Source organism: Myotis myotis, unplaced genomic scaffold, assembly GCF_014108235.1.
Source record: "Myotis myotis isolate mMyoMyo1 unplaced genomic scaffold, mMyoMyo1.p scaffold_m19_p_4, whole genome shotgun sequence".
NCBI classification, from domain to species: Eukaryota; Metazoa; Chordata; class Mammalia; order Chiroptera; family Vespertilionidae; genus Myotis; species Myotis myotis.
In genome coordinates, this window is record NW_023416346.1 from 43,364,316 (window position 1) to 43,390,692 (window position 26,377).

Here is a 26,377-nt window from a genome sequence, read left to right on the forward strand (position 1 = left end):
GAATGATCACTTACTTTGTTGTGTCCTTGAAATGGCCATTATTGATTATAGACCACTATTTAGAATTCATTACCACACGTAGTCATTTTTAAACTGATTGATGTAAATGTGAAAAATAAAATAGTTTGTGTGATAGGTCTATTTTAGCATCCCAGACCACAAGGAATTATACGTGCTCAAACCTCTTGAATATATATTTAGCCTATAGGTGATCATTAACAAAGAAAATAGCTCAACTGATATCACAAATGGAGAACTCTAGAACTTTAAGATCACCATGGCGAATGTTTGGTCTGTGAGGAAGAGTGTCTTCCTAACTCAGGAATCAAGGGCCAATGAGCTGAACTTTATATCACCAAGTTGGAACATTTAATTGAAGTAAGAGGTGTATATATATAATATTTTGGTTGTTGTGGACGGGAGTAATTTGTTCAAAATGATCATCATTGGAAGTAACTTCATTAGTGCTACAGAATGCATGGACTGGTACTTCCAAGTTAGTAAAGAGTTGGTAAAAAAGTTCAACTGGAAGGGGAAATGGTTTTTCAAGGCATAGCAGGAATTGCTAATGTCACCTCTTTCAGAGGTGGATTCTTCCAGAAAAACCTAAGGTATGTCTTGAATATCTCACATTTGATAACACAGTGTAGCTACATTTCTGGGTCACAGTGCCAGGATTGGGAATCTGGGCTAGGTACCAAGGATAGATTGGAGATATTTTCCTTGAAAATAAGAACTGTAGGAACGTGTACCGATAGTCATGAAAGTCATTGTCTTATAGTTTACTTTTGTTAAAAGCTCTATTGCAGGTTTTTCTTTCTTTTTGTCTACTTGATCACTTAGATTTCAAAGTAGAATAGGGATTTTGAGTATAGATCAGCAATCCTCTGAAATTTTGATTTCTGTTTATTATTTAAGTATACAGAATTTCCTTTTTGCCAATGACTCATGTATTTATTTATTTTTGACTCTTCTTGTTTCTATTGTATTTTCCCCCTTGTATTACTGATAAAGTTGTTTGGTTTTACTTTCAGTACACAGTCATCCTACTACATACCTCAGATGTTGCCAGTTCTTTTAGGTCAGTGAAAAATTCACTTATATGAAATAATATTTCATCTTTTGATGAAAAAGGAGTCTTGTTTGTTATGTAGATATTCTATATAAAGAAATGGCTACCCTCTGCTTTGCATCAACATCATGCATTTATTTTTCCCATTGAATACCAAGTTATCTCCTTCTTAATGAACCTTGTGTCAGAGCCATGCTGAAGCAGAATTAGGGGCTTGACAAAGGAGAAATAGACCTGTGGTCATAAAGCCTGAAATGGACCAACTCACAAACTTCCTTCCTTTGGGGTGAGACAAATGCCCCCCCCTTTTTTGAGGGGTAATTTACACAGGCTGCAACTAAAGTCTTCACTGAGCTGAGAGCATGGTTTGCATATTTGCAGCCATGGGGAAAACCTCAATCCCTTCTGAATTTTATCAGGTCCTAAGTGGCAAATTTGTGGTATGTTTTTATTCTGCTCTCATCTTTCTTTAGAGGTTGTGTAACAGCTGTCTAGCATAGTTCAAACTCCCTATCAATGTGGTAACCATATTTTCCAATTATGAGTCAGGACACATGGTCTGAAATGTTCCAGTACTTAAGGAGACAATAGAATAACATATTTGAAGTCGAAACTGTTGCAGACACCATTCTTAGGAAAACAAGCACGTTCAAATTTTGTCCACACGGGAACGTTAAAGTTCCTATTTGTGATAGAGAATGCTGTGCTTGACCTATTGATTTTTTGTTCCTTTTGAGATCCTATAGTTGTCCTTGCTGAGATTTCAGGTAAGATTAGGTAAGTTTTAACCACAATAAAGCCCTAGTGAGTTCTGGTTGTTTGTTGTTTCCGGTATTGTAGCCACTTACAGGAACCTCACATTGTGGGGATAATGTGTTTGTGTGATGATAATGTGAGTGAGGTGCCCTATTGAATTACTATTCATATGGGGCTTGTGGAATTAATGTCTTCTCTTAATGCTCTTACTTCATACATGAAATTTTGGGAGGCATGTAACTTCTAAGAGTCTTCTTACAAACTCCCCCTCGAATGAGAGGGAACAAAGTGGCCAAAATTCAAGAGAACATGGAATAAGGAGCTTTCTTGTGTACAAACCCAGGGAAAATGCTTCATTAGGACAAAGCCATTAATATTATGGAAAGAGCTCTTTCAGCCTCAGGACTAAGGTCATCAGACCCTTAGGAGAACCCTGAGTGTATAAGGGGTTTAAGTGCACAGTTGGATTTTATATAAATGTTGTAAATGTGTTCATGGAAAACAGCGTGATTATTTGAAAATCTTGATGTAGTCTGAACACCAAATGTGCAGCAGTATTTTTTTCTATTTGACAAAGTAAACTCTCTCACATTTTCTTCCTAGGGGCATTTCTTTCTTTCTTTTAAAACCATGAACTGAAGAGCCCTGGCTTCTTGAAGGTCAGGTTGGCATTTTATCCCCTTTCCCAACTCTGGGCATCTGAAGTTGCTATTACTCCTCTAATTGTGTAGTTGTCACTGGCTGACTGTGGGTGAAAATTATCTGCTTTCTTTTTAAAAATCTTTATTGTTGAAAGTATTACATATGTCCCCTTTTTGCTCCATTGACCCCCTTTTAGCCTGGCCCTGCCCCCTGCTCCAGACCTTCACCACCGTATTGTCTGTGTCCATGGGTTATGTATATATGCATACAAGTTCTTTGGTTGATCTTCCACCCCCTGCCCCGCACCAAACAAGAGAGACAGGAAGGGAATAAAAGTGTTTGTACATTTCTGGCTTAACTGGTGATCACGACAGAGTCTACTCTTATCTCCTAATTGTTGCCTCAGAAATCAGGTTAGGAGGATACCTTTCATTGCTGAGGCCTAGAGAAAAATAACTTTTTGCAAACTCTAACTTTACCTCCTAAAATTAGTCCTCAGGGAACAAGAAGGGTCTCCTATTGTCTACAAAGAGAGGTGTGATGATTCTACTCACAAATCCTGTAGCACCTCTGAGCTCTCCAGTTTGTGACTTAGCAAGCTAATGTACATGGCATTTTTACCAGGGAAACTTTGTCTTGTTTTCCCCAACCCCATTTTTGGCTAAAGGCAATACAAGCTCTCAGAACCTTGCCTGTAGGATCTAGATCAACAGTATGGTAGCTTCTATATCCTTTATTACCCATGGAAGAATGTTGCTTAGAGCCCACATTGTGAAGTACATGAATTAAATTTAGTGTCCTCTATTTCCCCCCACTCTTTGTCCTTTTCTCCCAATCATTTTTTGTCTATTTGTTTAAGACACATTTATTGAGCTTTTAGTATTTATCAGGCATTTTATTAGGCATTGAGAATACAAGTGGCGAACATAGCAAGGTCTCAATTTTCACAAAGCAGCCACATAAAGTAGCAGTTAAGAACACACACTTTGCAATTAGACTGCCTGGGTTCAAATTCTGGCACTGCTATTGTTTGATAGTAGACAAATCACTTAACCACTCTGTGCCCTACTTTCTGCATCTGTAAAATAGGAACAATAACAGTATAACCTTTATAGAGTTATTATGAGTGCTAGATGAGTTCCTGGGTCACATGAAATATTATGTTTTTATTAAATAACGAGAGGCCCGGTGCATGGATTTGTGCACTGGTGGGGTCGCTTGGCTTGGCCTGCTGGGACTGGGCCAAAACTGGCTCTCTGACATCCTCTGAGGGGTCCCAGATTGTGAGAGGGTGGTTCTCGGGTGATGCACCCCAGAATCGAACTCCTTCTTCAATGGTTCCGGATGCGTCACCCGAGAACCACAGCTGCCAAGTTACCATAGCTTGGCAGCTCCTACAGTGAGCATCTGCCCCTTGGTGGTCAGTGTGTGTCATAGCTACCGGCCGATCAGCCTGTTGCTTAGTCTTTTATATATATAGATATAAAGCTTACATTGTAGTGGAGAAGATGGATAATTATAGATCATGATAAGTGACGGGAACAGGTTGATATGTCCAGTATCCTGATACTGTTTATATCTTGGCATAACCTTTTGCCTGGGGAAGGATCTTACGAAATAATTCACACTATGAATTGAACATCTTGATATATTTATATTTCTATAAAAGGAAAAGCACATCTACATAATAAAAGCTCAGCAACCATTATGGCAGAATGACCAGAACGACCAGTCACTATGATGTGCTGGCCACAGGGGCCGTCACCAGCACCACTGCTGAGCCTGAGGGCCCTGGGGCCAGTTGCAGGGCCGCCACCAAGGCACCAGTAAAGAAGAACGTGAAGGTAACCAGTGTGAGCATGCAGCTTGAGATGAAGGCTCTGTGGGATGAATTCGATCAGCTGGGCACCGAGATGATTGTCACCAAGGCTGGCAGGTCAGGGCACTCCTCTCCCTGCTGCAACCCTCCCTACATGGTGCCAGTCTTGGGCAGCAGGCTTTGGCCCGATCCACACAAGAGAGACTGAGAAGCAGGGTGGGGGGGCGTGACCTGGCCACCTGCGGGTCCCCCTCAGCATGGGCCAGCTCCTTCGCTCTCTGAGTCCTAGCTCCAGTGACAGCTGCCTGGCACACCGGGCTGGAGGGTACTGCTTGGGAGGCCAGGAAGGCGGCGGAGAGAAACCCTGTGTACCTGCCGCCCGACCAGCAGCCCAGGACCCGGCACTGCCAGAAACGGACTGGCTCAGAGCACACCAAGCTTGGGGGGAAGGCAGCCGCCTGTAAGGGTCCTTGCCACCAACTGACTCCCAATGGATCCCACCTCAAAGGAAACTCGGTCTTTGGTTCCTTAGTTCAGTCTATCCTGGCTAAAGAGGAGCAGCTGGGCACATTTTAGGGGAGAATTAAGACCTAAAACAGTGTGCTCTGTTCTGTGAAGATTGCTACCCAAGTTGTCTTAGGCCTAAATTCCAGTGATTGTGGGGCCTGGCTCTGCCACTGGGGCCCGTGTCTTCCAATTGGCCTATATTTGTTGCAAGGGGCCAAAGAGAAGGGGAACATGTTTTTCAATGCAATGGATTTAACCAACAGACAAAGGCCAGTGCCGGGCTGTGTCTAATGTACACACAGAGACACCAGCTCTGAGTCCGCCTGGCCAAAGGGAGCTCGGCCTATTTGCAGAGCCTTATGGAGGTTTCTGTATCCTTGCTGAGGCCATCCTCCTTGGGAAGCCTGGGGCCCATGCTCAACTCCAGCTCAATGGATCTTCTCCAGGCCCCTCCCCTTGGCCAGCCCCACCCCAGATTGCCCCCCAGCCCCTCCCCCTGGCTGGCCCACCTATCAGCCCCAATTTGGGTGGGCAGGGCGGACCCCACCCATGCATTAATTTGTGCACTGGACCTCTAGTATTAAATATAAACCATTTGCTGTTAAACTTTATTGTAATTTAGAAGCAACTTGTAGGCCCTACCTCCAGAGTTCAAGTTGGCTGCTAGAGCTCCAGCTATCATATTTCTTTTCCAGGAAGCAGAATGGCGGAAGAAAGGGGAAAGGGTGTACTCTCTCTCTCTTAAGGAGATTTTCCAGACGTCCCATGTAACAATTTTGCTTTTATCTCACTCTCTTAAACTTAGATGCCTGGCTTCATCTAGCTGCAAGGGAGGCTAGGCAATGTAGTATTTTCACTGTTGAATATGCTCAGCTAAAAGTGGAGATTCCCTTTACTAAAGAAGAAAGGGAGAATGGATATTGGGAACCAGCAAACAGTCTTCATGCTAATCCAGTTCTCTGTCAAACTAACTTCATATTTAAATTAGCGGCTTTCCTTTTTCTTGCTTTGGGACTACCACTAACACTCCTCTATTCTCATTAGTTGTAACTAGGTTAGATTTTTTTGCTCAGACGAAATGAAAATCTAACATTTATTGAGCACTTGCTCTATGCCAAGCATTGCACAGCAATGCTATGTAGACTCTATTATTATCCCCATTTTGTAGATGAGGACACTGAGGTACAGAGAGTATAAATAACTTCCTTGATAGTGGCAGAGTTAGGATTTGAATGCAAGTAATTTGATGCAAGAACCTGCTTATTAACACGGTACTGCCAGATTTGCTTTGAGTTGAGGAAAGGAAATGAGAAAAAGTGGGAAGAGAGAGGCATGGTAAAAGCAGCATGTCTTTCATCTGAAATGTTTAGAAGTTCCATTTTCTTAACTTATAGAACTTGTGTATAGCATAACATTTTAAATGTTTTCTGTGACTTGATACAAGTTTTTCATTGAACGAGTTGGTTTGCCATTCAAGGCCCTTCACAATCTGACCTCAGCTTTTCTCATCTACCTTAGCTCATACTACTCAGTGAGACATATTGAAAAGAAGCTTTAGAAATCAGGAAAGTTTTGGTTGGTTTCCCACTTCTACCACTCTTACCTGTTTGGCTTTGGGCAACTTACCTACTTCTTTGTATCTGAGATTTCTTTTTCTTTAAATCGGGAATGGTAATACCTACTTTAAAAAGGCAGTTGTAGAGAGTACAGGAGACAATGTACATGATATTCCTAATATTTAAATGAAAGTTATTTTTTTCTGTCTTCTTATTTTTCTTACTCCCTTCCATCTCTGCATCTCTACTCTCTTCCCCTTTTTCCAGTATGCTGTAGGCAAACCAATTTATTTACTTTTCTTTAAGAATAATCTACTCTTTTTAATCTCCCTGTCTTTGATTTTGACATTGCCTCTTCCTGAAATGCCCCATTCTCTTCTCTCTTTGTTGCACACTGGTACCTACTGAAGGCCAGAGGCTAGCCACCAGTATGTTTGCAAAATACTTATTACCACTTTTATTTATTTAAAAATTTTAAATTACAGTTGAGTTGAAATATTATATAAATCAGCTGTACAACATAGTGAATAGACATTTATATAACTTATGAAGTGATCCCCTGGTAAGTCTAATACCCTCCAACACTATACATAGTTATTACAATATTATTGACTATATTCCCTATGCTGTACTTTACATCCCCCTGACTATTTGGTAACTGGAAATTTGTACTTCTTAATCCCTTCACCTTTTTCACCATTAGCTTCAACCCCATCCCATATCTGTATCTATGAGTTTGTTCTATTTTGTTTGTTCGTTTATTTTGTTCTTTGGATTATACATGTATGTGAAATCATATGGTATTTGACCTTCTTTTGATTGACTTATTAAATTTAGCATAATACCCTCTTGGTCCATCCATACTGTCACAAATGGTTAGATTTTATTCTTTTTTATGACTGAGTAATATTCCATCATATATATATATGTACCACATCTTTATCTACTTGTCTATTAATGGGTGCTTGAGTAGCTTCCATATCTTGGCTATTGTTAACAATGCTGCAATGAACATAGTGGTGCATATATCTTTTGGAATTTGTGTTTTGGATTTCTTCAGATAAATACCCAGAAGTGAAATATTTGGGTCATAAAGTACTTCTATTTTTAATATTTTGAAGAACCTCCATACTGTTTTTAATTGGAGGCATACTCTTATTCATTCACCATAAACTCACCTCTTTTTTTTTTCTTACACATAGAATCCTTTATGGTTTCTCCTGGGCTCCTGAAAGCATTTCAGTTTGAGACAATTTCACCCCAGTTCTTTTAAAAAATATATTTTTATTGATTTCAGAGAGGAAGGGAGAGGGAGGGAGAGAGAGAGAGAGAGAGAGAGAGAGAGAGAGAGAGAGAGAGACATCAATGGTGAGAGAGAATCATTGATTTGCTGCCTCCTGCATGCCCCCCTACTGGGGATCAAGCCTGCAACCCGGGCATGTGCCCTTGACCAGAATCAAACCTGGGACCCTTCAGTCCGCAGGCCAACACTCTATCCACTGAGATAAATTGGCTAGGGCCCACCCCAGTTTTAATCCTGCTCATTGTTCAGGGGCCATCTCAAATGCCTTGTCTCCCATGGAAGTCTTCCTTGATCTGATCATAACCTGAAATTTCTGGCTTCCCCCTCTTTTTTCCTCCTAAAGTGATGAAATGTATTTCTTCTTCAGCTTTGTGTTAATGGTGTGTGCAAGACTTACTTATGCACTTATTAAAATCTAAGCTCTCTGAGGAGAGGAATCCTTGTTTTTTAATCTTTGCAGCCTACTTAGTGCTTAATAGCTGTCTTACTCCTGTTAGACACTTAGATTCCTATTCATTGGTCAGTGAAATCACTCTCATTGCAAAGCTGACCTATAGAAATGCACTGAACAAAAGTATTTTGTAGAACTACATTATAGAAATGAAAAGTACCACATTTTGGTAAGAATTCAACTGTCCAACCCTACCATTCTCTGGGAAAGTCAAAAAGTAGATTTTTCACTTAATCTTCAATACTGGCATGGGTTCTGTATTTCCTTAGTTTTGCTTCTGAATTGGTATTGACATCAGTCACCAAGAAGTCTTGGCTTGTGCTAAATTTCATATTCAACAGGGTGGGCTTTGAAAAGTAAATGGAGTGAAAACCACAAAGTGGGAAGCTCTAAAATGGATGTACATGGTTAGTATAATCAGTAACTAATTAAGGTGAGGTTTATGACTGTTTTACTTTTTTACCCTGAAGAAATTTCAAGACCAGTTATGCACCACTTCCTATTGGCAAGTGAGAGGCCAAAGGGTCAGAAAGTCAACGTCATTGAGAAGTCTAGTTCTGTCATACGTGGGTGGATAGATGGGCTTGAGGCTTGAAGAATAATTATTTTCATCAGGTCATTGGTTTCCTTTGAATGAACTCCATAGAGGTAATACGAATTTTTGAGAATAGTGGGAAAGCATTACTGGATTTCTAAGCAGTGTGCTTATGAAAACTGGCTAAAGCTTTTGCAAGGATATAAAGAATCATTTAGAGCAGGGGTTCTCAAACTACGGCCCGTGGGCCACATGCAAATACAAATATTGTATTTGTTCCCATTTTGTTTTTTTACTTCAAAATAAGATATGTGCAGTGTGCATAGGAATTTGTTCATAGGTTTTTTTTTAAACTATAGTCCGGCCCTCCAACGGTCTGAGGGACAGTGAACTGGCCTCCTGTTTAAAAAGTTTGAGGACCCCTGATTTAGAGCCTCCAACCAAAAGGGGAAAGAGGCCAAGGCTGAATTCCAGTGCCCCAATTTCTGTCCTTTGTGACTGTGGTGCTGATAGTCATTTTCATCACCAGGAAACAGGACCCTCATGTTCTCCACTCTCACCCTCAATCAAGAGATAGATTGAAAAGATCTATATTTCAGCAGTGTTTGCAATAGCAAGCAAGGTAGTCACATGGCAAGGTCCATCCATAAGGGATCAGATATTTTACATAAGTTGCAACCAGAATCTAAGTAGCATTTTAAAAAGAAGATAGGTCTATATGTATGTTCATAGACTTTGAGGTATATCATTGAATGATGAGAGTGAATTGTAGAATATACTTTTGTAAAAAAAAAAAAAGTTCGTGTACACACAAACTCACGTGTATGTCTATTCACTGAAGGCTGGAAGGATGTTTAGGGAAGATCAGTTAATAATCTGGTGGCAGATGTGGGTAGGGTTTGTAAGGGGAAGTTCCCTTTTTATTTTATATTTTCTTTGTTTATATTTTTATAACAGGCATGCATTACCTTTATGATGGTAAAAACAATAAGTAGATATTATTTTCTTAAAAAAGAAACAAAAAGAGTCCTTTTTGATGTCCTCTATTCACACAGAAATGTGAATTAATGACAAGAGCTCTGAATACCATGCTTTTGATGGAGGGTGCATGGGATTTCTTCAGGTATCAAAGCCTTAACCTGGTGAGATATGGATTTAATGATGGAATTTTAGCTAATTGGTAATCTGAAACTATACATTCCATTTCCTGACGCATTCCTTTGGTGGGGGGGGGGAGAGGCTCTTTCTGATGGGTCAAGCAATTTTCAAACCACTTTCTATCAGTCCAATTAGTGGGAGTGGGGGCCCAGTAGGTGTGATCCCAGGACTCCAGGGCTGCTTTAACCACAGCAGCTCCAAGTATGCCTGCATTTCTGGTATCAGGGTTTCAACTAGGATTTCAATGGGGGGGGGGGGTGTAAGATTTTGATGTTTATTGAAAGTTTGTAAACTATTGTTTTATATCACACTTAACTATAGAATAGGTAGAAAAAAATTCCTCTTTTATTGGTGAAGCATTGAGGGTCAGAGAGTTAAGTGAGTGGCTTCAGGATAAACACAAGAAAATAGTAGAGTGAAGACTTAAACCCAAGTCTTTAGTTTGGAGATCTTTTTACCAGGTTACATTGCCTCCCATTACTTACCTGGAGGAGCTGTTTTTAGTGAGCTCAGTAATATGACTGAATTAAGAAACATTATGAAATGCCCAGGTGGTTTGTAAAGGCATAGTCTATATTACCTCACTGCCTAGGTTTACCATTTCTTCACAAGCCTGGCCTTGTAGTGGACAGGGCCCAGGAGCCCAGCAGAGAACACTTGCTTTGGGTGCATGTCTGTACTCTAATTACCAAGGAAAGCTAACAGGAAGTTCTTGCTGAGGGTTCTAACCTAGATTGGGATATCATTCCCTTCCCTCTATGCTGGGGTCCAACCCCAGCGGTCCAGGGGTCCCCAAAGGTGTGGACGGAGTCAGCGAAGAAGGAATGACACAGAGACAGCGTTCAGTTGATCAGCAGCCTAGCCAGGATCTCTAGCCAAGTTCTGATCAGGATCTCCAGCGAAGTTCTGGTTAGGATCTCCAGCCAGGTTCTGTGTCCATGTTCTCTTGCTAGGTTCTGCAGCCAGGTTCTCCAGGTTCTCCAGCCAGGTTCTGTAGCCATGTTCCCTCACTAGGTTCTCCAGCCAGGTTCAGTCACCAGGTTCTAGTCAGGTTCTCTTGCCATGTTCTATCCAGGTTCTGTAGCCAGGTTCTGTCTCTAGGTTCTTCAGCCAGGTTCTCTCGCTAGGTTCTGTCTCTAGGTTCTGTCTCCAGTTTCTGTCCAGGATCTTTTGCCATGTTCTCTCCAGCGAAGTTCTTCTGTCTCTAGGTTCTGTGTAGGTTCTGTCTTCTTAGTTCTGTCTCTTTCTGTCTTGTTACATCTGTATTTATACCAGTTGATTCAATCCTATCAATCTCTATTACAAAGGTTAGGGCGTTTCTTATCTCCATTCCAGGGAGTAAAGATTATGTAGCTTAAGCATGATTGTTCGTAGTTAAAGTGATTAATTACCCGCCTGGCACTTAGTTAAGAGGTTTTATTCCCTCCCTAACTTCAGGGGAAAATCCCTACGTGGGGAAACAACCTTTCTCAGAGAGGTGACCTTGGTTAAAACACATAGTGCCAAGAAGGTGAGCAAACATATTAAGAACAGTATGCCATATATGCCAGGTCCCTTGAAACAGCAAGCATGGACCGGCTCCCAGCACCTCTACTCTATAGCATTAGGCCACTTTTGCCTTGGGTGCACTAAAATACATTGTGTCTCATAGGTGCACTTTATAGATACCCTGTTTCTGGGTGGCTGATGCCTTCATCCCAAATTTCTCAACCAGCACCTAAAATCCTATACGTCTTGAACCATTGCTAAGGCATAAAGGAAAAGACAGGAAAATTTTTTATTATAAGGGAAGAGTTATGAATGGTACAGATTCGAGTGGCTCCTTTAAGACATTAGGAGGTCAAAAGGCACTGAGTTAATAGCCTTATCTATAGCCCATGTTGTTGTGCCTTTATTCCTAACTGAACTATGTGATTTTCAGTCTAAGTTTCCTTTGCATAACGTGGCCTTTGGAACATCCTCAAAGATCTCTTGGTACATTCTTGAAAGCTCTTCTACTAGCCTTTGCTACTGCCCTTTATTTTGCCCTCCTGGGGACTGTCGCTGTCTTCTGTTTGGGGTTGGTCCAGTAGGTCCCTCTGTATTCTCAGGGCCAGGTGGTGTTTGGTGGTGAGTAACGACATTGCTTTATATTTGGAACCAATTTTAATAGCCCCAGATGGAATTTTTTAAAGTTCTCATTTTATTTGTAGTAGAAATCCTCAGAGTCAGTAGTTGACAACAGTGGTACTGTGTGTTCTAATGTTAGTACTGGCTTCCCTTACTACCTTGTCCCAGTGGCCACTCATATTGTAGGGAGGCTGAGTGAATGATGCCCTTCCTTTGGTCTATTTCATACAGAGAGCAGTATGGCTCAGGTGAGATTAAAGTGCTACAAGAAATGGATCACCTCAAGCTGGAGCTATTTTTAAGATAGAGCACTAGCTAATGAAAGTTGGTTAGTCTGTTATGAACAACTTATAGTCAGCAGACAAGAGCAAATATATATATATAGTGCAGGGAGGCTGCGGTGGGAAAGATGGTGGATAGGAAGGTGGGAGATGAGAAGCCAGAGAAGCCATAGCAAGCTGAAGCAGCCAGAGGACCTGAAGAAGTATAAAAACCTGTGAAAATGAAGACTGTTTCTTCCAGTAATGGAGGGGAAAATTCCATTTGCAGCACTGAGAAATGATTAGCTGAAGAAGAAGCTGCAGAACAGCCAACAAAGCTTACGAAGATTTCCAAGTTTGGGTTTGCCATAGGTAGTCAGATAGATGACAAAGAAAGCCTCAGCCATATCCATCAAACATGGATCACCTAAAACTAAAGAAACTTCCAACTCTTGCTCCAAAAACCCTTTCAGCAGTAGCAGCTTTTAATGAAGATGAAGATAGCGAACTAGAGGAAATGCCTCCAGAATCAAAGATGAGGATGAAGAATATTGGAAGCGCTAAACCAACAACAGCAGGACCAAAATCCTTGAATAGAGGAAAGCATGGATTTCTTAATAACCAGAAGCTATGGGAGCAAAATATAAAGTCTTATCTTGGAAATGTCCATGACCAAAACAATGAAATGATATGTTTTGAAATTGGGGTGTGGGGTGGGTGTAAAGTTAAAAGGAACAGTTTCCTATTTAAAGAATGGCATAAGACTATCTTTGGAGCTGCACCCCACCCTTTTTTTAAAGACTGAGTGGTACACTAATAAATGAGAGTTTGAAGTTAGATGTAATTTATGTTTTATATACAGATTTCAAGACATTTGCTAATTTTGTAGTTCCATGTAGTTCACAGAGATTAATTAAAAAAAATAATGAAATGGTACCCTTCTAAGAATTGCATATTTTTTAGACACAACTATTAGCATATTAAGAGGGAAGCAAAAAGTTACTGTCTAAACTGCAAGCAATTACTCTAACTTAACTCCCTTATTAACCTAAACTTTCTGACTCTCAGGAACAGCCTTATAAACAGGGAGTATTTTATTGGGAGGAAAATGTTACTTGAGTATTGACTGAATGTGAATTAGATAAAATTAAAATATTGCTTTTTTCCCTAATGGGCATTTGTTTTGTTTCAAATCAAACTAGGTATTGCATTATTATCAGTGGATACAGAGGCACTTAGCTCTTTAAAAGAAAACTTAAAAAATTTTTTTAATATATTTTTATTGATTTCAGAGAGAAAGGGAGAAGAGAGAGAGATAGAAACATCAATGATTAGAGAGAATTTAATTGGCTGCCTCCTGCATGCCCCCTACTGGGGATCGAACCCACAACCCAGGCATGTGCCCTTGACCGGAATTGAACCTGGGACCTTTCAGTCTGCAGGCAGATGCTCTATCCACTGAGCAAAACTGGCTAGGGCAAGAAAACGTGTTTGTTTTTTTTAAATTTTGTGTAAACTATTAGTATTTGATATAGCCCACTTCACCTTAGCAGGTCTTATCTGCCTTCATTAGTCTTCAAAGAACAACTGTTTGCTACCAAAGTAAATCAGTATTTTTAATGTGTTTGTCTTGGATTTTGTTATTAGCTTAGTTCCTCTAAGCATCTCCACTAGACTTGAGGAAAGTCATAGGAAGCTGTTTCTTTTAAAATACAAACCACCACCAAAAATTTTAAATATATATACTTAAATATTTGGCTGTTTTTATTTTTTAAAAGGTAACACACAGCAACAAAGCAACATTGTGTGAAGATAGAAAATGAGAAAGATGCACTTTCTGTAACTTTGTCATAACATTTAGGTTACTAACTTGTGAATTTCATTTTGATTTGTACTTAACTACAGGAATTGTTATTTAATACAATGAAATGGTTTATTTTCAGTGTATGCATATTAACTAATGACCTCAAAAGCACATTTTAAATATTGAAAATAGAAGGAAAGAAAATGTATCTTTAAACATTTTATGAAATCTTTGACCACATACTTCATTACAGTATGTGTTGTAGGGTTGTTTTGTTTTTGTATTTTTGCAATATATATGAATTGTTTTTAATGCGACAATTAATAGATCAAGGAAAAATGCATTATAATGATTTCCTTGAAAACGTCTACAATGTTAAATTTGCAGGCAGGTTCAGACTGTTTTAATGGTGGTAACTAATTGCTCAGCTCTGTTAAAAGCAATAACTTCAAAGAAGCAGCCTATATATATTCTTAACACTTTGTTTACTTCATTTATTAGAGTAAGTTCCGAGTAAAATAATGGAAATGTATATAGACCTATTAGTTCTTACTTACTTGATTTAATGATATCAAGATACATGAATTTAACTTGCTTTAATGTAGGCAAACTTTTCATTTTTGTCACTTTTATTGTTAAAATAGCATCCCTTCCCTGCATATTCTTTTCTTGACTCAAACGAAGTATTAGCCTATGTTCAAGATGGGAGAGAGAAACAACTGAGATGAATATCTTTACTAAAATACCAATAAATTTGTCAAACTAAAAAAATATATATTTTTATTGATTTCAGAGAGTAAGGGAGAGGGGAGATAGAAATATCAATGATGAGAGAGAATCATTGGTTGCCTGCCTCCTGCGCACCCCACATTGGGGATCGAGGTCACAACCCAGGCATATGCCATGACCAGGAATTGAACCATGACCACCTGGTTCATAGGTCAATGCTCAACCACTGAGCCATGCCAGCCAGGTGATTTTTTTTTTTTTACAAGAGAGATTATTAACCATAGCATAGAGAAGTTTCCTTATTGGCAGAAGGTTGCACAAAACCTGGACTAGAGAGCAGATTTTTGTGGATGACCTGCTTCTCTCCCATACTGCTGGCAGTATTGGGATAAACGCTCATATATGATTCAATCCTGTCTCTGCTTAATTGGCTCAAGTAGTGACAGGCAGCACAGACCCACTGATTGTCCGGTTACATATTCTAGTGACCATGAAGGGACGTAAGCGAGAGACTCTTCTAGGGATCCCACTTGCTGCCTGGACTGGGGGTTCCTGGGGCTGAGGCCTGGACCCTTATTTGCAGCTAATTTTCCTGTTTTGAGTTCCAGCAGCAGCCTCAGCAATCCCCGTCATCTCACCTGAGACCTAAGTTGAATCAAGCATTTTTATAGGAGGAATCAAGCGTGTTTGTATCGCACGAGAAACACTTGCTGCCTTTCGTCTGGGCTTCCTTATGAGGAAGCATGTACTCTGTATGGCAGTACTGTGTATGGCATGGGAGGCATTTTACTGCCTCTTGTCTGGATGAGCCTGATCAGCTCTGGGTGGCAAGGGACCTCCAGTGGTCCTTGCCTGGTCTCAGAGCCCTTAGTCTGATCCATTCCGGGATGAGACACATTGCTCTGCTTTGGTCAGTTTTAAATGCAGGGCATCCTGAGGTTTCTGTGGCTGGACAGACAAGGAGCATGGTGTGAAACTCTTGTCTGTGGTTATGCACGCCTGTAAATATTGTACACAGTGTCTCTGTTGATTGCTGTTTTGTGTCTTTGTTTGGTTTAATTTGTTTAAAGATGAGGCATATTTCACTTTGCTGGGGACCCTAGCTATTTGTGGCAGGCTGAACCTGTGGCAGAGATTGCAGGAACTTCCCAGCAGCTGCTGAGAATTCTTAATCTTGGGAACCCTTCCTGCCCTCCCTCTCAAGGTATTAGCTACTGGAAACTCAGAGCTAGTGCAAGTTCTTGTCTGTCTGTAATGAAACTTAATTACTGATTCATGTTCTTTGCTTGATTTCTTATTTTTGGGGGACTTTAGTTTGCTGGTCACTGTTTTATATATAGGGAATCCTCTGTCTCTGCTGTTTGGGCTTTGCGCCACTCAGAATCCATTTGCTGTGTTGTGTTAGTGTGAGATAAGATTCTAAGGCTAATGTCCCAGCCCACCCTTTTGTGAGTACTCATTTATTTACTGTAGGGGTTTTTCTGTTTCTGTTTTTTTTTAAAAGATCTCTTCTTATATACAAGATTTCATGTTATTCCAGTCTACTCAGAAAAAATATGGGAAGTAAAACCTTCTAAACCCCCAGGACTTTTTCCTAGGAGGACCAGATCTGTAGGCGTTCCCTCCAATAGGCTGCAGAAATAGCAGTGGGGGGCGGGGGCACTCTGTTCCCATTTTGTAAGGAAGAATAAGCCCATAAGTTATCCCCGTTACAAAATTTTCCAAGAAAATGCCTTGGGTAATAATAATTGGCTTTGAAATCTCAAAGTTGTTAAGGTAAAATAAATATAACTAAAATGAAGGGTATGTGCTAAAGCATTTTTAGTGATAATTATATATGCCTAAACATATTTTTCCAAAGTCTTTGGTAACCTAAAACTTTGGAGTTTGCTGGGTTAAATAGTAAAAATTATTAAATATATAGATATTTTAAAATAACAGAATACTGAAATATTAATCTTAGTTTGCCTCATATGGAAAATCTAGAGGATGGATTTGAATCTGGTAATGCAGTGGTTCTCAACCTTCCTAATGCCGCGACTCTTTAATACAGTTCCTCATGTTGTGGTGACCCCCAACCATAAAGTTATTTTCGTTGCTACTTCATAACTGTAATTTTGCTACTGTTATGGATCATAATGTAAATATCTGATATGCAGGATGTATTTAGGCAACCCAAAGGGGTCGCAACCCACAGATTGAGAACCACTGTGTTAATGAATGTCTCATATTTTATTTGAAATATCTCTTAAAATGTTACTTTATTGCTAATCTGAGGAATGTTAATTACTTACATGCCACCTGAAAATTCAGGTTTTTAAGGGTTAAGAATTATAACTAATTGGAAAGAAATTATGTTTTTGGTGTAATTAGAAGGCCTGAGGGCATGGAGATGCATTTTGAAGGAAAAAGAAAGTGGGTTCTAATGTTGGTTATTTCTGAAAGTTGTGAGGTTTCTGAAGAAGGTTTGTGAAAGTGTAGAATTTTGTAAAGAGAAATGTTGAAAGTAAATTATATAAATTACACAGGCCAGTAAGCCAGGACAAATAGAATAGGGAAACTAAGATGGTTAAATGGCAATTTGGAGCTACTTAGTAAATCCCATCTTCCCTAAACCAAGGACACTTAAGAGTAAATGATTTGCATGTCCCCTCCCTAACCAGAGGGTAAATAGCTTATATCAGTGTACTCAGGGAGACAGCAGAAATCCAATGAGTGTCATTTGCTGACCACACCCAAGGACAAATGAAGTTAGAGAATAAACCTCATTTTGGTTAGTCCTTTTCTAGTCTATTAAAAGGGAAAAGGTCTTTCCTGTTTTGGCCCAGGAAACAAAAATACTATAAGTTATTGAAATGGTTATATGTTATATTAATCAGGCACTTGATTGTTACAAAAAAAGGACCATCTTAATCATGGGAACTGAAGGTTGCTAACCTAATACACTTTTGTCACTTTGATTGCATAATAATAATGATATCTGATATTTTGGTAAAATAAGTTTGACAATCTTCCCAGTGTTTGAATTTTAAGAAACTTTTTCTTGACCTAGAATTGGCTTTAGGTCATTCCAATAGGCCCTGGAATGCCTCAAGGATTTGTTTTTTCTCCCATGAAGGAAAATTTTCTGCTTAAGATACATGGGAAGCTTTGTCAAATAATAATAACTATATTATGCTTTCATTTATAGCTCTAATTGTTATTTTGGAATATTGCGTTTTGCAAAAAGGACAAGATTCCATGTCATTTGCATCTATAATAATAAAAGCATAATATGCTAATTAGACTGGACATCCTTCCAGACGTCCTTCCTTCCAGACAAAGCTGCAGTGGGTGGGGGCCATGGCAGAGGCCCCCAGGTGGAGGCAGCAGTGGGTGGGAGCTGGAGCCAAGGTCCTTGCAGGAATTTCATGCATCGGGCCTCTAGTTACTCTATAAAGTATTTGGATTTATAGAGTACTGGTAGGAAAAATCAGGAGAAACAAAAATTTTATTATGGGGCTGAATGAATGGAAAATAATTATATAATTTTTGTGACTTTTGTTGAAAGTATTGCTGATTCTTAAATTTTTTTGTTTTTCAGATATTAGGAAGCATTTTTAAAGTAATTTGGTAAATTATATATTCTTCTCCCTACCTGCCCTCCAGAATTTAGCAATTCTTAATAAGTGGCAATACATTTCTTTGCATGAATTCAGTAAGACCTGTTTCCAGTTGTGGTTATATTAACGAAGACTTTGACTGGGATGTCATGTCTGAGGGAGACATGCCTGGACACTGGATGTCACCGGGAAGCTTTAAGGAATGAAGCCAATAAGATCACCTTAGAGAAAGCCTGGTACCTTGCATGGTCACATGGTTCATGGCAGTCTTCCCAGGTAAGGAATGAAGGTTGCTTTCCTGAGAGATGGCAAAGAAGGAACCTCAAGACATCATTGGGGATCTCAACTTGAGAAATTCACCCATATCTACAGGTATTTCAGGCAAACCTGATGGTAGCTAGGTGGCTCAGCTTCTTTGCCCTGCAAACCTAATTAAAGTTTGATCATGAAATTCCAGCAAAGCATATCTTTTTAAAATACTAGCTTATTGAAAGGGCGAGGACTACGCCCTCCACCTTGCCCCAGGGTAAGGGCTATGCCCTCCATATTAACTTGGCCATGTGCTCAGCAAGCTTCTTCCCGGAAGATAGTCAAGGGAAGTGCACGCCATCACTATGACCACATCCTGTGTAATGAGACACCGACTCGCGCCTGGCCAATCGGCAGGGCCCACAGTCTTTTCTCCTCCCCTTACCCCAACCCCCTATAAAAGCTCTCTCCACACAGAGTTTTCTCTCTCTCGGACCCTGGAGCTTACCGTTGCATCGGTGAGTGTGGCAGGGGAGCCAAACCTAGGTTTGAAATGAATGACTCTTTGCTTTTGCATCGGACTCACTGGCTCCCTGTGGGTTCTTGGGAATCATGAAATCTGGGCACAACACTTATGTGATCAACTGTTGTTCTTATTGTGTTCATGCAAACAATCAGGTCAAATTGTTACTAGACATAATACAGTAAATAAATTGGTCTTAAGTTGGCTCTTTAATAAAAATGAGGGTGATTTTATGGAAAAAATTATATCTCAATAAATTATTACAACTGAAATGTTTTTTCCTTCCACCAGACCATTTGTCATAATTCTTGCTGTTCTAACTTTTGCCCACTAATACTAAATTTTATAACACGGTTTGTCTGCACCAGGTTACAAGCCCTACTTGCACTCAGGGAATACCGCCTCTAGATACCATCGCCACCTCCTTCTGTGAACAGGCTCTGAAGGAAAAACTTTGTCCCTCCTCAGCAGGAAGCAGTTCCAGAAGAGACCTGGCACCCCTTTTCTCTGAAAGGATTCAGAGCCAAGATCCTTGAGGGGGGGGGTGTGATAGGCAGTTAGACATGAGCAGAGCAAGAACGATGGGCCAACTGGAAGAGAAATGGACAAGACCCTGAGACGTGCTTCTCACCACTCCCAACTGCTCTGAAGCTGGCAGTGGAGGAATCTGTAAAACTGACCTTTACATCTTGCCTAGTAGGAGTTTGGACACCTATTGCTAATATATAGAATTATTCCATTCATTTTGGGAAGAAAGTCATCTGCTGGGACCTTTATATGTTGAGACCCACTGTTTGGGAAAAGGATGCAGTAGTTCCCTGTGGCAAATGTCTAACTTTTACAGGGTGTGCTATTGTCTTTCAGTATCTAATAACTATAATATGAATTGTTCTGATAATTTCACCTTCCCTTATAGTAATGAACACACTAAGCTGCTAGCTGGTTGGTTTCTGATATGTGGGGTAACTATTTATCCCTAACATCATCGGGGGTGGGGGGAGCTGTTCCTTAGGATGACTGACTGTCTTTATGCCTCAGAAACATCACAGAGCCTGAACCAAAAGAGACCGTCTCAAGGCTGTGGCACCTGGCTGCAATGAGGATCTCCACCTGTGGAACCCTGCTGCATATATTGCTTTGACCATTATTGTTATTCTGGTAACGGTAGGCCCCCTTAATGTAGAAGTGACCCAGCAGGCTTGTAGCATGGTAAAAGCCCTAATGCCACCTCCAGGGCTATACATGGGATAAATCAACAGCTGAGCCAGGTCAGGGAAGCAGGTCTAGAAAATTGGACAGCAATAGATTATTTGCTGTTGCAGCATAACCACGGTTGTAAGGAATTTAAAGGAATTCACTGTTTTAATCTTTCTGACAATTCTCAGTTGATAGAAAACATATCCAAGATCTTGCATTTGGTGTAGTCCATCCCTGGGAACTGCTTTCAAGGCAGAAGCAGATGCGGTCCATCAGGATGAGACTTTTCATCTAAAACTAATCTCATAGATACAAGATGATAGAAATAGCAGTGGGGAAATGTTAGGGGCAAAAATAGAATATTGGGGGCTAGCTATGGTTATGGAAAATATTAATCATGCTCTGTTAACCAGGATTTCCTTGTGTTGGTTAAAGAAAGGACTTTCTGACCTGGCTGGAAATTGTACATCCCCCAGGACCTGGGAGTCAACCTTGGACCTGGAGTCAACCTTGGAATGCGGTTCATTCTCATGCAAAGATTAACAACCTTGTTGCCCAAACTATGGAGTCCCACCCCAGCCTCCTACTTCCCCATGCCTAATCCCTACTCCCCTATATCTATAATCCATATTTCCCTGTGTAATCTTTGTCTTACCCTACATAAGCAGCTGGCTTATGGGGGGCTGCAGAGCAGATTTTTATGGATGACCTGCTGCTCTCGAATACTGCCAGTAGTTTTAGAATAAATGCTAATATATGATTAAAAAACAATAACAACCTAGAGTAGAAGTGTAGGAATGTGGGTGTAAAGCAGCGGTTCTCAACCTGTGGGTCGCGACCCCTTTGGCCGTCAAATGACCCTTACACAGGGGTCGCCTAAGACCATCCTGCATATCAGATATTTACATTACAATTCATAACAGTAGCAACATTACAGTTATGAAGTAGCAACGAAAATAATTTTATGGTTAGGTCACAACATGAGGAACTGTATTTAAAGGGCCAGAAGGTTGAGAACCACTGGTGTAAAGGGAAAAGTTGCCTGGAGGCCCAGCCCTGTGAGTGATTTTATTCAACTTGATACCACCCTCTCATAAATTGGAATGCCTGGTTGCATTTCCTTATCTAGGAAATGGGGAAGAAATTACCTGTCTTAACCTACTTTGTGAGGTTGTTGCAAAGATTGAGGAAATAGTACATGCTCTAGCTCTTTGAAAATCTTTAAATGTTGGACACACACACACACATACATACACACATACTCCATCAGTCATCAAGTCCCGTAGAATAATTACAAAATTCTGTCCCCTTTCTAGCTGCACTTTTCTGCCACAACCAGAGTTTATTTACAACTTTTTCCTGGGCTACTGCACGTGCCTCCTAACCTATCTTTCTGCCTTGTCTCTCTCTTCTACAGTTTATTTTCCATTGTACTGCCAAATCAATCTTTCTAAATCCACTTTTAATCATGTCCTCCCTTGCTCTGAAATCTTCAATAGCTCCCTATTACCTATTAAATCAAGTCCAGATTCCTTGGCCTGGTATTCAGAAGTGTTTGTGATTACATTCCTACTAAGACTTCCATCCTCATCCTCCACTTCTCCCCTGTATTCCTTAGCACTCCATCCAGCCTGTAACATTTATCCTCTGCTAGTGCCCTATAGTTTCTTACAGCCTTTAGGATTTTGTCATTTTCTTATACTTACTATTTGTTTTCAGGCATTAAAATTCAGTATTCTGAGTATCAAATTTAAATGCCATTTTCTCTCATAAAGCTTTCTGTTATCTCCCTTGGGGGTATCTGTTTGGCAAGGATATTTTGAAGGGAACTCAAGCATTACATTGTGGTTGAGTGAGAAGATTTCTCAGCTCCCTTCCAATTCTATTCATTTTTCTCAGCAGTGCTTCTTGGATGAAATGTGAGGCATGAATACTCTTATTTTTATGAATCAAATAATGTTTCCCACCTCCTGTTCTTTCTACCATCTCCTTCCTCCTCCCATCTTGAGTTCTTGCTCTCTGGGTTCATACTGGCAGAGTACCTTATTGTTTCCACCAAAGAGACAGTCAAGCTGGGGAGTTTTATTGAAGCAGACATGATGTGTTTCAACATTGCTCTAAAAAAATGGTGCCAGTCTGTTGGCCTGGCACACTATCACAAGACAATTTTAATCACTGTAATTGCTCTCTCCTCTCTATTCTTCCAGTATTTTGTGCCACTCTTCAACCACTGTCTTGCCTTCCTGACTTCTTCATGTACATATCTTTCTCTCTAGACTTTAAGTTTGTTGAGGACAGTGGCTTTTTCTTGTTAATCATTTTGTCCCCCACAGTAGTTATGGGTGCTCAGTCAATGTCTGGTGATTTGAGTTGATAGTAGATGAAGAAGGAGATTTTGAGAGTATTTTTATTTTCTTATTATAGGGCAGAAGGTACAAAATAAAGGACTCCCTGACCCTTACCCATCCTCTGTGATATCAGCCTTTGTGAAGCTTCCCTTTGAGACTGGGCAATAACCAGTCTCCCACTGTGAGAGAAGGACTTTGATTTCTGGCAGAGCAGCTCTTGGCTTTGTGCAGCAATTTCACTGAGTCCCTAGGAGAGAGAGCAGTTTTAGAAAGAATAGTTCATTTATTTGGTTTCTATTCCAATCAGGGAAAACAAATAGCAATAAAGCATAGCCAAGCCATGGCCATTTCACTCAGAATTCTATTTCCATATGAAACAGAATTTCAACAAAATCCAATGAACATGGAAAGGGTACGACCAGCCACCACAGAAATCTGAGAGAACAGTCAATCTGACAGTCTGGAGAAAAGGAGTATCACAATCAACAAAGAGGATCTAGTCTGGAATCTGCTTTAGAAACTCTGCAGGAGAGTCTGGGAAGGAGTATCTGGAAGAGTAACTATACCAAGTATGGAAACCAAGAGCAGTCTCTATGCAGAAATATGGAATCTAAGTTCATTGGGTAACCTAGATGTTTTTATTTCTGTAGCTCTGATCATAGGTGCCAGATCGCTCCCCCTCCCCCTCTTACCCCCCCCCCCCTTTTAAATCCCTCTTTCTCTGGTTTCTGGAGTTGTAAAGGATATGCCCAAAAAAGCAATTACTAAGATCTTAGTATTTCAGAGCCAAGTACTCTTTCTCAATATGTGTGTGTGTATGTGTGTGTGTGTGTGTGTGTGTGTACACACAGAGGCATAGCTCATTTTATTGCACTTTGCTTTATTGCACTTCTCAGATGTTGCATTTTTTTAAAGATTAAAGGAAAGACCCTCTACCAGCAAAATGATTGACATACTATATTGTGATGATCTGAAATTGAGCCCACAATGTCTCCGAGGGGTGTGGTGTGTGTGTGTGGCTCAACACACACCATTTTGAAATATTGAATTTTTAAATTGGGTCGAAGCTCACACATGGAGGTGATAGAAAAGCAACATCAGATTGTTAAGATATTGACCCATATAGCCAGCACATAACAGAGACAGAATATCTGGGGGTTAGACCACAAGTAGAGAGAAAAGACTTGGCTCTAATATAGCCAGTGGTATTAATGGAAGGAAAGAATAGGTCAAAGGAAAAGGATAGTCAGAATGGAAGCCTAGAATGATCAAGACAGGAACTCAGACAGATTCTGGGGATCATATACCTTCCAGACATTTGGGAGGCCTTTTTCTTAGTTGAGGGGTTGGCCTTACTATGCTTTGTCTCAAATATCCTTGATGAATAGCATCTTCTCCTCTGAGGTTTGAGTTCGTGTACATCCTGCAGTCTCCTAATGATAAATTTGAGTCTGTGGTACCTTAATATCAGGAAAAGTTTAGGCAGAACTTTCTCTCTCTCTCTCTCTCTCTCTCTCTCTCTCTCTCTCTCTCTCTCTCTCTCTCTCCACATTTTGTTCTCTGTAAAGGCATGCCCCCAAACAAATACACAGGTATTCTGGTTTGCACAGCAATCTCTTGTGAATTTGAATTTGGTAGCATGAGTCAGTATTCCTGAATCTGACCCACTTGGAAGCCTGAGACTGAGTTCCTGGACATGCGAGGCTAAGGAACAACTTGTAGACTATGGTGTATTTGTTTCCTAAAAATATTTTTGCCTGCCTGGCTTGTCATCTTGCCTCTAGGACACACCTCCCTTATTATCACTGCCTCCCTTCTTGAATTACAGAAAGGGGAATTGATTAGCTTTGCACCACCTTGATGGCAGACTGTAGTGTCTTCAGATTCCAGCAAATGTCTCCTCTGGCGCACTCTACCCCCATCCATTGCTGTTGGGAGTGTTCATCTTGTTTGCCCATTTCCTCTTGCATTTTGCAAATGCTGCAGCTGTGTTTGTGTCGTCTCCTTCTTTCAGTAGAGAGCAATCTGTTCATTTTGAAGAGCCAGCAGCTTCTACAACGCGCAAGGAAATAGGGTCTGAGTAACCAGAGACTGGGTTTATCTCCTGTTGCCAATATCTCAGGGAGGATTGTTAGAAATGTGTTCACTTTAATCCAGTATGTTTTGTTTTGCTAAACTGTCATTGTCTTTTTATCCCTCTAATGATTGTTACAATAAGAAAAACACTACTTTGCATTCACATTCTGTTTCTTTTTTTGACAATTCTTACTACAATAAAGCAACCAGTTTTTCTTTAATTATGCCATTTGAAAATTTTGTTACATTACCTAATGTAATTTGCATTATTGATTGAATTAAAAATTACACCTGAATGGACTCATGACAATATTTTTGTGAAAGTCAGTGGAGAAAAAAAAGTTTTCTATTTAGACACTTGATGTGATGTGTTGAATTGTGTCCTCCCAAAATTCAAGCCCTAACCCTCAGTATCTCAGAATGTGACCTTATTTGGAAATAGGGTCATTGCAAATGTGATTAGTCAAGATGAGGTCGTTTTGGAGTAGGATTGGCCTAAATTTCCTAAAAAGGGGAAATTTGGAGGCAGATACATACAAGGAGAACACCAGGTGAAGTTGGAGGAGAAATCAGGGTGCTGTTTCTACAAGCCAAGGAACACCAAAGATTGACAGAAAACCACCAGAAGCTAGGAGAGAGGCATGGATCAGATTCTCTTTTGCAGCCCTTGGAAGGCAGCAACCCTGCTGATACTTGATCTCAGACTTCCAGCCTCCAGAACTGTAAGACAATGCATTAGTGTTTAAGCCACCCAGTTTGTGGTACTTTGTTACAGCAGTCCTAGCAAACTTATGTACTTGATCTACTGAAAATTTCAGCTAAGCATGTATTCTGTAGAGTAAGGAAGAAATGAATTGTAAACTCAAAAATATACATTTTGGAAAAATACTGGTAGTCCCCAGATTACTGAAGAATGGAAATTGTGTATCTCAAGAGCATGCCCCAAACAGCCAAATCCATGGGCTAGTTGAGAAAACAGATGCTGAGGAGACCTTGGAGCTCCCCCAAAAGATATGCAAAAATATATTTTTGCATATTCATAAAGTCAAGTCACAGATGCCCACTTCTCCCCCTATTCACAAGGTTGTTGTTGTTGTTGTTATTGTCGTTGTTGTTGTGTGTGTGTGTGTGTGTGTATTGGAGGTGTCTGGTTAATATATAGGCTAAAGAGCTTATCCCTGCACAGTTCTATACATTGGAAGTTACTCAGCCTTCCAGTATGGGGCCTGAAAGCTTCACTTGCCATGCTCTCAGCTGTATCAAATGAGTCATCTTGCGAAAGGCTTACCCAGATGAATTCAATTTGTTAATGTTAGGACTCTTCCTGGATGGCCCTGCCAGGTGCTTTAGAATAAAAGAACTCAGCAGAGCTCTGGTAACGGTTAGCAAGACCTTCCAAAAAGCCACTAGTTCTGCCAAGAACCTCCTCTTTGGCAGGTATGTAAGGGCAAAGCCTTGTTTCTCCCTGCCACTCCTGCCTCAGCCCCCTGAGCTCCTGCCCTGGGGTGGCATCCTGATCCCAGGCATCTGATATTCTGTCCTTCGCTTTCTACCCCAACTGTGAGTATCCATAGCAGCGGCTGTCAAAAAAGAAATAAGCACTGGAGCCTTTCTCAGGTCAGCCTGGTCTTTTCAGAGGCCAGCCAGGGAGGGCAAGCCATGGTTCTCAGTCTGCCCAGCT

The 26,377-nt window shown here is 40.4% G+C and overlaps 1 pseudogene; it reads left to right on the top strand.

Annotated features, from left to right (window-relative positions):
* The first annotated feature begins 12,317 nt into the window (after window positions 1–12,317).
* LOC118653384 lies at window positions 12,318–19,611 on the top strand (annotated as a pseudogene).
* The last annotated feature ends 6,766 nt before the right edge of the window (window positions 19,612–26,377 follow it).